The following is an 8999-nucleotide window of genomic DNA, read 5'->3' on the forward strand; positions in this document are numbered from 1 at the left end:
AGGGATTCACAGGCGTTCGTGCCTTCTGGCAGACGGGGCCGAGAGCAGAATGCAGGCAGGATCAGAGGGAGGTGGAAGGGACTGGAGTGGGGCAGGTCCTGTTCCAGTACGGATGCTGGGTTTGCCCACATCCATGGCTCTCAGGTGGTCTGACCCAGTGCCATCTCAGATGTCCCCACGGTCTGTAGGAGAGGCCACACAAAATAGACTTATTCATAAATTTTATTCATGGATTTTCACAAAGGTCAGAGAGCCAGAGACCAGTGCTGCAGAGTGATCTGGGTGCAGGCACCAGGGAAATTTTCATTCTGAGACCCACAGCTTGATCACAGAATTCCTGGCTCCTTCTGTCACAATTCCAGTGTGACCTCGGATGGCAGCAAACACGGTCCCAGGCTGTTTGCCCTACAGATGAGGCTCTAAAACCTTAGTCAAAGACCGCTGCAAAAGCTTTTTATTGTAGGAGCAAATAATCACCCCTCACACTCTACACAGGCACTACTGATACCTTGACCCCCTTTATCCAACCCCAAAATCCGTTGGTTTTGGTGGCACTAGAACAGTAATGTGAGCTTTGTCCTTGTCACTGCAATTCCGTGTGTGCCTCAGAATCAACTGGGCTGAACCAGGATTCCTGGGGTGAGGACAGGAGGGGAAAGAGGTTCATCCTGAGAGCACCCCGAGGCTGAGCTGAGCAAACGAGTCAGGCAGAAGAATTCCACCGGTGTTGGCAAATTTTTCTCTCTCACTGGACTTGATGGCAGCCAGTCCCCTGTGAATCCCTGACCTTCACACTCCACAGGCTGCCTGGGATGGCTGGCAGAAACTACAGGAGATTTTTTCCTGTTCCTGATTGTCAGAGCACATAATAATTCTGGTGTGAATGTTGTTGCATCTGCTTTGGACAAGTCCTGTCAGCAGCACCTCTGCAGCTTCCCAAAGCTGTGCCAGGACACGCTTCGGTGTGAACGAGGATAGGGAAGAACTTGCACTCAGAGAGTCACAGAATCCCAAATGGTTTGGGCTGGAAGGACCATAAAGCTCACCCAGTTCCACCCCTGCCACGGGCAGGGACACCTTCCACTATCCCAGGGTGCTCCAAGCCCTGTCCAATTCCATTGGCCATTCCAGGTGGGATTTGAAATTAGTTGTGTGTCTGATCCAATCATTTGGCTACAGTTTGTGGAGACAGATGGACATCCCTGGACAACAGGATAACCCCCCAGTCAAGTCCTGTCCTAGGGTGAGAGGAATTGTTGTGCTGACTTGGGCAGGGAGGCTACGTGACTCAACACTAAAAGCCCACCTGCCAAAGAATCATCCCTAAAATACCTTCCTTGACTCTTAAACTCTAGTCTTGTGCATTAACCAACTAACTGGGTGGAAGGGCACCCTGTGATAAGTTGCCTTGTTTCTGCCTTTTGACTCCCAAACTCTCTCACTTTTCCCTTTTAGCCCTCCTGTCCCTTGGCCCTTTTCTCTCTCCACCTTCCCTCTGATTGCTGAGCAGCTTTTTGACTTTTCCATCAATAAGTCTAAAGAGCATTTGAACTGCTCTGGTCCCCCTTCTCTCCTCCCTCCAGTTCCAAGTCAAGCAAGCTCATCGATCAGAGGAGCTCAGGAAATATCTGGTGTTTTGTTGTCAGGCTGATAATAACATTGCAGTTGTGAATGGGCTGCTGCAGGCCTGATCATGGACACCTGCAGGGTTTGTTTAATTGCATTTAATGACAAATCCTATACAGAGGAGCATTGCCAGAGAGATTTATTATCCGCCAAAGAGGCAAAGCACAACAGCTCAAAATATAATTTGCACTGAGCATTTTTCCCCCTGCCTCTCTTTAAAGCACGGTAATAAATGACAAATCGGGTAAAGTGGGAGACACGGGGCTGGGGAGGAGGTGGGGGGCAGAGGACAGAGATTGAAACCAAAGGAAATAACAGCAATAAGGCGACATTGTTCTCCCTGCCCTCCCTGTGGTCTGGTGTAGAGGAAATACTGTTTGTTTAATTTACAGCCTGGAAGTGCAGCTGGGGATCTCTCCGTGATGAGCCTGGTCGGAGATAGCTGGAGGCCAAGAGTGCCCGCTCTTTCCAGACAGGCTTTTTCCCCCTGCTCTGGAGCTAAGTTTAGTTCCCATCCATAGAAACAATTACCAAGGAGCCTCCCAGTGCCGAGGAGGGGGGGAGGTCCAGCTGCCACCAGTACAAGGAGCCACGTTCCTGAAATCTCTGGGACAAACCAGAGGTGGCAGATCCCTTCCTGAAAAATATCACATGGAGAAATACGGCCCCACGGAGACAGTCTAGACAAAAACCTCACACGCCTCCCAGCCTGCGATTTATGTTTCCTACGAAACACCTCGCTCTGAACAGGGAATGTCTGGGTGTGAAACCAAGAGAGGAGCTCTTGCTCACACTTCTCCTGTCTTGATTTTTACGTGACTGTCTAGCAATGATTTGTGGTAAATCTCTTTGTGGAGCTGTGTCCCAGAACAAGGACTGAAAAGTGTCCTTGTCACCTGGAATTCCAGTCCAGCTCAGCACTTCCCAAGCTGTCTTCTCTCTCAAATTCATTCTTCTTTACAATTCATCCTCTCTTCCAATTCTCTTGGGCTGAACACTGAATTGTCCTGAATTTTTATTTCTAAATATTGTCTCACTCCCCAGATGTTTTCACTGCAGACCCCTCTGTGGGAAGAAGAGAAGAAAATATGTGATGGTTTAGGTGAAATTGTAGGAAATCCAAGGCCAGGCAGGTGAACCCGTATCCAGTGTGACAAGGAGTGCACACCCACTGCTGTTCCACCCCATACTCAGATTGGAGTCACAGAATATCCTGAGTTGTAAGGGACTCACAAGGATCATCCGAGTCCAACTCCCAGTTAAATTTTACCCGGGAGGTTTGGGGTGACAGCAGTTTTGTACAAGAACACGTCCCCCGTGTTCAGCAGTTGGCTCTGTCCTTACACAAACACGGTGTTGGGTAACACCTGGACCCGTTTTTATCTGATTTCCTGGAAAATGGCAGTATCACTAATGCTTTCTGTTAAATAAGACCACCTGGACACCTCCTGGTATCAGCCCCAGCTATCACAAACACTCCTGCTACCTAGGCCAGCACAAAGGGCTGTTATCTCAGAGCAGCACAAATGCCCAGACTGAAACACCCATCTGGAGTTTGAATAAAGTGTCCATAGAAAGCACATATGTTATAAAAAGGGAGAGGGAGGGAGGGATGGGACTGCTCCCCATGAGCTCCCACGGGGCACAGCCCCTGCCAGCAGCAGCAAACCCAAACCCTCTCCTGTTGCTGCACACTCTTCATCCTCCCATGGAAGGAGCAGCCAAGGCTGCTGAGGAATGGGTTTATTTCTTTCTCTTTTTTCCCCCACCGGCTTATGAAAGTACCCAAAACAGGCTGGGTGAAGACGGGAAGGAGCCATTCCCTGCCTGATTTCAGTGGCTGAGGTGAGTACAGATCTATTGGACAAGGAATAAAGTCAGATCCTTTCCATGGGTGTGAGCCAGCACTGTCCTTCCACGTGAGGTATTAACAGAGAAAAGCTGGGCACTGAAAGAAAAGCTGGACCTGAACCAAAGATTGCTCATCAACATATCCAGAGAAAGGAAACAGCAGAAGGGGTTTGTTTTCGTTGCTTAAATCAGCCTCTCAGCGGGATTCCAGGAAACTCGGCACTATCGTTATCTTTTTCTTTGCAGAGTTCTTTCCTCCAGAGTTCCCCAGCATATATTGCATTTGCTTATTCCAGTCAGACTAAAATACAGCTGGGAGACAGACAGGTTGACAGAGCTCTCCTGAAGAAGTTTATCACAGGGTAAGGCAAGAGGAGCCCCTGCTGAGCCCTGATGTCCCCACAGAGTCTCTGGAGTGAGAAAATGGAGCAGAAACTCACGAGAACAGCCACAAATTGGAGAGATGATTACAGGGAGATTTGATGTGGTCTCAGGAGGAACGCTGCAAAGGGCAGCATCCATCCCTGAGGGAGACACAGGAACAAGGATTACAGGATGAGAACTGAGGAAGGATGCTGGGAGAAGACATGTGGGAGGACGTCCCTGAGGAGGAAGCGCTGCTCTCCTGGCCTGGCTCTGTGTGGAAGACTAGTGATTTTGTTGTTGTGTTTGTAAAGGTGACAACAAATCATAGCCTGCCATACAGCCCAGGCTGCCACGGCCCGGGTGTGCAAGTGCTTTGGGGTGCTGCAGCTCCTGTCATGGCTTATTCTGCTCTTCAGTCCAAATGTCCCCCAGTTCCTTCTTTGGCCCCATTTATATCCTGAGCATGATGTCCTATGGTCTGAAACATCCCTGGGGTCAGTTGGGGTCACCTGTCCCAGCTGTGTCTCCTCCCAGCCCCCCAGGCACCCCCAGCCCCTCCCCAGCAAGGGCAGGGAAGGCCTTGGCTCTGAGTGAGCTCAGCAAGAACAAAACCATCTCTGAGTTATCAGCCCTGTGCTCAGCACAGACCCAAACACAGCCCCAAACCAGCCGCTGAGAAGGAAATTCACTCTAGCCCAGCTGAAACCAGCACAGGACCCAAGGAACCCGCCCCAAGCACACCAGTGCAGGGTCAGGGCACTCGGACACCGCTGGGACCTCGATGCCTGGCAGGGGTTATTTGGAGAGTTGAGTTCTTTGCTTCCAACAGGGCTTTAAAATATAAAAAGAACAAATTTTCAACACCACTCAGAGCCTCCATTCTCAAAGGTATTTAGGTGTGAAAATGAAACTCCTGAATCCTGCCAAGGCCAGTGGTAAAAGCACTGAAATATCTTTAATAATTTGGGTTGTTCGTGCTGTCGAGCACTTTTCTCTTTTTCCTTTTTTTTTTGTAAACCTACCAGGCTCAGGACAGCCCACATCACTGGTACTATGGCAGATGTGATTGAAGAATTGCAGAATGGTTTGGGTTGGAAGGGACCTTAAAGCTCTTCCAGTCCCCCCCCTGCCATGGGCAGGGACACCTTCCACTATCCCAGGTTGCTCCAAGCCCCGTCCAGCCTGGCCTGGGACACTTCCAGGGGTGGGGCAGCCACAAATCTGTTGCCAGAAGAGTTTCAAGCCTGTACAAATTGCTGTCATTTGATGGTGCCTGAAAGAAAAGATCCAGGCTTCATAAACCACAATGACTCTCTCTCCCCCTGTCTTTTACTTCCCCACTGACACATTAAACCCACACAAAATTCCGAGGGCAGCAGTGCAGCCATTAATGCTGCAATGGCCAGGCTGGTGTCTGATGTAAATGAAACTTTGATTTAGTGCTCCCCCAGAAGCCTCCCCAGCGTGTTCATCCTCTGCAGGCTGATCAAAATCCTCCCTTCCAGGTACCCGCGGCCTCGTGCCCCACATAACCACAGAAAATAATGTCATCACAGCCCTGCTGATGGAGGCAGTTACAGGACAAAGGCCCTGCAGCAAGTTGGGGATTGGGTCATCGTTCCTGCTAATGTCAGGATGCCATTTTTCCCTATTTTTAGAATTGTTCCCTTTGTACAGTAAATTGCTTAACTATAGAGAAAAACTGGTGTTCACTGGCTCTGGGAGCAGGGACCCATCTTCCCTGGCTTCAGGAAATAGCACAAACTGCTGAAAGCTGAAGAGATGGATAAAACCTGGGTACACAGAAGCCTGCAAACCTCAATTTACACTGAAAAACCTGAGGAGCTGCTGCAGCCCTCACTGAGCACAAAGGAAATTCTGCAGGTTTCTAAATTACCCACTTGCTGCTTCAGAAGGAACTCAGGGATTCAATAAATCAGTATGAACTCTTTTCCTAAATTATTTTGATGCTCTTGGAACTCTTAGCACAGCTCCAAACTTCTCCACATTTTGAGGGAAGAGATGGGGAGCAATGGATTAGGAATTCTTGAACCTTTCACACTGAGGATGTTCCAAACCATCCATCCCAGCCCTTTGTTATTCTCCACATTGTACATCGTGGTTGTCCCAGACACCTCAGCACAGACTGAAGCTCTTTGGCTTCAAAGCAGAGCAAACACAAGCTGTAAATTCCGAGTTTGCAGCCTAAATAAGGCAGGCAGACAGAACAGTTATTATTCCCGTTATTGGCAGGGAATTGAGACACAGGAAGATTAAATGGCTGGCCCAAGGTCACCAAAGGAGCCTCCTCTAAAGGTGAGGGCTCGGCCTGGATTTCTGAAGTCTCTGCCCAGTACTTCAGCCATCCATTCACTTGCTCTTTAAGTACCCTGTCATTATTTCTGTGAAGGAAATTATGCTCCTCCTGCAGCAGCCAGCACCGTGTAATTCAGCTTGTCTGAAAGGGAATATGAAATGGCAGTTTCACAAAAAATTAACCCTCCTGCCACGCAGCCTGGCAGCCCTGTCACAACGTCTCATTTTTTATCTGCTCTTCCTCCTGCGGGGATTTAACTCCCCTCTTATTCCCAGAGCTCTGGCTGGGGCTTTTTCTGTTATCCCAAATGCCCTGCACAGGTGTCCCCTGTGGGGGACCGTGGTCTGTGGGGGAGGGACATGGGGGCTTTGAGCCCCTCGTTTCTGCCCCAGATGTTGGCATTCACCCATATTCCTGAGCTGCTGCTGGCACGGGGAGGATCCCAGGAGCTCCTCGGAGGAGCAGCAGCAGCTGGAGCTCAGTGGGAGCACCCAGGAGCAGCCACATGTCCCTGACACCCTCAGAGGGATGGCACAGACCCTTTGTTCCCAACTGTTGTGTCAGCAGAAGTGGGAGCTGTTCAGGAAAGAGGCGCCAACTTTGGGACAGGCTGGGAGAGCTGGGGGTGCTCACCTGGAGAGGAGAAGGCTCCAGGGAGAGCTCTGAGCCCCTTGCAGGGCCTAAAGGGGCTCCAGGAGAGCTGGAGAGGGACTGGGGACAAGGGCTGGAGGGCCAGGACCCAGGGAATGGCTTCCCAGTGCCAGAGGGCAGGGCTGGATGGGACATTGGGCAGGAATTGTTCCCTGGGAGGGTGGGCAGGCCCTGGCACAGGGTGCCCAGAGCAGCTGGGGCTGGCCCCGGATCCCTGGCAGTGCCCAAGGCCATGCTGGACATTGGGGCTGGGAGCCCTGCTCTATGGAAGGTTGGGGGTGAGGTCCTGAGGCTCCAGCACATTCCACATCCAGGGATCCACAGGGAGAGGCTGTTGTGACATTTCTCCTCCTGTTCTTTATTCCCTCGTTACTGAGAAATTTCTTATTAATGGAAAAACCATTTCCATCAGCTGCACTTTACCCCACAATGCCTCTGAGCCCACCCAGGAACGGGGGGCTGGTTCTGAGGTGGATTTGGGACCTAAAAAGCCTGTGTGGTGTTCTGGTGAATTCCTAATGGATTCTATGGAGGGGAAATTAATAGGAAGCTTTGGTTAATAGATACTTCAGATAAAAGAGCGAGTGCATCTGGTCACCATGGCAACGAGAGCCAGCGGGGAGAGGAAATGTCACCGTGTCTGTGCCTTGACCTGCAGCACAAACAGCCTGAGGGCTGGCGGTTTGCACTGGGTGTTCACAGAGGGGACAGGGACAGGGACAGAGCACTCCCAGGTTGGATATTCACAGCCCGGGGGTGCACAGACACACCCAGAGCGTTCACAGTGTTCAAATGCAACTCGTGGGGCTTTTTCTGGGTGAAAACACGGTGAACTTGTGCCCAGAGCTGTGTGTTCCCACAGAACTGGGCAGGGCTGAGGAAGAAGTTGGACTTGATGGTCCTGGAGGGCTTTTCCAGCCTCAAGGATTCCCTGATTCCTCCTGTCCCGACATGCACGGAGCTGCCCTTGCACAGCACGGACACCCTGGAGATGCTCAAGGGACCTTTGCTCCTTTTCTTCTCAAACACAAAGTCGCTGAATTGCAGAAAGTTTTGGGTTGGAGGGACCTCAAAGCCCATCCAGTGCCACCCCTGCCATGGCAGGGACACCTTCCACTGTCCCAGGCTGCTCCAAGCCCCAATGTCCAACCTGGCCTTGGGCACTGCCAGGGATCCAGGGGCAGCCACAGCTGCTCTGGGAATCCCATTCCACCCTCACAGGGAACAATCACCGGGCACAGACCTCGCGTGGGAATTCTGCCATGGATACTCTGGCTCTGGCTCCAGGAGCAGCTGCTGCTCCCGGTGACTTTCAGAAGCTGCTGAAGTGAAAATTGGGCTCCCGCTGCCTGTTATGCAAAAGCAGTTTCTTAGCAACAAAAGTGATATTCTGTGTGAAGGCAACAGGCATCAGTGGGATAATCCACCGTAATTCCAGACAAGACCTAAAACGGGTGGATGGGCTGAATAATAATCATGACAGACAGAATGATAATAATGGAAGTAATGAGACTAAGCTTATTTCCCTGGGTAGGAGAAACCCAGCTATAAATAAAATACAATGGGAGAAACCCTGTACCAGTTCTCTGTATAAAGATTAGAGACACTTAAACTCAACTTATGCCCTAAAAATAGGCTCTAGTGAGTAAAGAAAGCTTTGCTCATCTAAGCTGAGCTATTTATTGCTTGAGTGTTTTCCTTCACTCCGAGCAGGTACTGTCACTCAGGGACGGAGCAAGCTGGACATAATGTCCCGTGGAAGGAACTGGAGGGCATAAATCTGTGTTCGCTGGTGGGGACGAGGCTTTGCCACCTCCAAGGCAGGAAACTCGTACTTTAAAACGCATCACCACACCTGTGCAAGGCCGTGGGCTGGACTGCGTGATCCCCGTGCCTTCGTTACAGCTCAGGACATTATGATTACATAAAACCTGCAATTAAACCACGTCAGATTAATGCTGTGTAGCCGCTGTGTTTTGAAGTTCAATAACATCAAGGAATTTAAGAGAAATAAAACCGCTATGCAACGAGGAGAGACGCACCTGGACAGCGCCCGGCCCGCGCGGGGCGCGCTGGGAAGCGTAGTCCCGGCGCGGTGAAGCCCCGTCAGCGGCGCTGCCCGCAGCGGGGCGACAGGACTACACTCCCCAGGATGCCCCGCGCGGAGGGGGTGCACGTCCCTCCCGCC

General features: G+C 51.0%; 1 long non-coding RNA gene across 6 annotated transcripts in view; it reads left to right on the forward strand.

Annotated features, from left to right (window-relative positions):
- LOC108448688 overlaps nt 1-6329 on the forward strand; it is a 14304-nt gene extending 7975 nt beyond the window's left edge. For 3 of the 6 annotated variants that reach the window (XR_001864654.1, XR_001864649.1, XR_001864648.1), the window contains exons 6-7: nt 3409-3471; nt 5349-6329. This is a non-coding gene — a long non-coding RNA (uncharacterized LOC108448688). Of the gene's footprint in view, nt 1-2018; nt 3207-3408; nt 3472-3723; nt 3840-5348 lie in introns of those variants that run through there. The other 3 variants (XR_001864650.1, XR_001864653.1, XR_001864651.1) reach the window with 3 other exon arrangements.
- The last annotated feature ends 2670 nt before the right edge of the window (nt 6330-8999 follow it).

This window comes from Corvus brachyrhynchos, unplaced genomic scaffold (genome assembly GCF_000691975.1).
Source record: "Corvus brachyrhynchos isolate BGI_N302 unplaced genomic scaffold, ASM69197v1 scaffold158, whole genome shotgun sequence".
Classification (NCBI taxonomy): Eukaryota; Metazoa; Chordata; class Aves; order Passeriformes; family Corvidae; genus Corvus; species Corvus brachyrhynchos.